Genomic DNA, 1,921 nt, shown 5'->3' on the forward strand with positions numbered 1-1,921 from the left:
AGTTAATTTGCATATCGCCCTGATTAGCCAATGGGAAGGGTAGCGGAGATATGGCTAATTACCATGTTTCTCTTTTATTAGATAGGATATAGACTAGAGGCCCGGTGCACAAAATTTGTGCAGGGGGTGGGGGTGGGGCTCAGCCTGGCCTGCACCCTCTCCAATCCGGGACTCTTCGGTGGATGTCCGATTGCCAATTTAGACCCCATTCTGCGGGGATGGGGCCTAAACCGGCATTCAGACATCCCTCTTGCAAGCTGGTATCACTGGCTCCTAATCACTCACCTACCTGCTTGCCTGATTACCCTTAACTGCCTCTGCTTGCTGGCCTGACTGCACCCTAACTGCCCCCCTGCCACCTGGTCACCTCATAACTTTTCCCCGCTGGCCTGATTGCACCTAACTGCCTCTGTTCGGCCCCCGTCACCATGGCTTTGTCCAGAAGGAAATCGAACATCCGGAAGATGTCTGGTAGACCCGGTCTAATTAGCATATTACCCTTTTGTTAGTACAGATGTGACCAATTCATGATAGGAGGCAGAATGGAACTTAGATATTTGTTAAGTTACAAACTCATAGGCAAAGGAGGGGTTTTTAGTACAGCATGGTCATTCCCAGGAGATAGAAATTTAGAGAGTCTGCAAAGTGTACATTATTGGAGTTCAAGAGATTGGGACAAAGAGAAATTCAAGGCTATGAAGCCAGATTTGTTAGTCAATGAAAGATCCCTAGAGGTGTGTGCCAGTTCTGCAGCTGCTTTAGTACATTTTTGGTATAAAACTCTTCACCTCAACAAATGACACTAAGACTTAAGAGTGGACTCTTAAAAATATGGGCACTTTGTGCCTTGGCTTGTGTGGTTCAGTTGGTTGGGTGTTGTGCTGTGCACCAAAAAGTTGCCAGTTTGATTCCTGGTGGGAAACGCGCAGTTTTGCTCTCACATTGATGTTACTCTCTATCTCCCTCTCCATTTCTCTCTCTCTGAAAAAACAAAAAACAAACAAACAACAATATATATATAATATGAGCATTTTGTTCACAAAAGGAAGAGGAGGCCTATCCTCAGTTTGAGTCTCAGGAATCCAAGGTTCAAAGGAGAAGTGAAAATCAAGAAGGATATCAAGGATGAGGGATCAAATAAAGGTAAAGTAGAAGTCAAAAGTATATCCTGATACTGCAGGTGTCACTGCTATAAATTTCAAAATTTGACAGGAAGACAAATACCACACTTTAAGAAAGGAGATCATAAGATTATTTTGGATTTCTCCAAAAAATACAATATATAACCATTGAAGAATCATAAATACCCTTTGAATGGGAGATTTCTTCTAATTTATATTCAGATAGGATTTTGGTAATAGATTAAAATAAATAACAGATTGAGATGCATTTTTGCAAGAAAAATTCACAGTCTTTCTCCTTCACTACCTCCCTTCCTTCCCCCTTTCCCTTTCTGTTCCCCTATTTCTCTTCCTCTAAGTAACTACACCTCTCATGTAGTTTTTACTAGTAATGGCCACAGTAAGGTGGCTCTAAAGTGTACTGGAATAATTTGGATGGTTTACTGGCTCAATGGGACTGCCTATTTTATTTTCAAATTTGTATATGGGAATATGACTAGTGCATTGATACTCTGTTGTGTCTCTAATGTAACTCTTTGGAAAAGTGGGTTCCCATGAGTGACTTGAGGTTACATAGGTTTAACTCTGTAAGTACAAACAAACTATGTCCATTTAAAAGGAAGGAAGACAGTCCAACCTGTGGCTGCTGATAGACATTCATCTCCACTAAGGCATCTAAATGAAATATATATAGCCGAAACCGGTTTGGCTCAGTGGATAGAGCGTCAGCTTGCAGACTGAGGGGTCCCGGGTTCGATTCCAGTCAAGGGCATGTACCTGGGTTGCGGGCACATCCCCGG

Source organism: Myotis davidii, unplaced genomic scaffold, assembly GCF_000327345.1.
Source record: "Myotis davidii unplaced genomic scaffold, ASM32734v1 scaffold294, whole genome shotgun sequence".
In the NCBI taxonomy this organism is placed as follows: Eukaryota; Metazoa; Chordata; class Mammalia; order Chiroptera; family Vespertilionidae; genus Myotis; species Myotis davidii.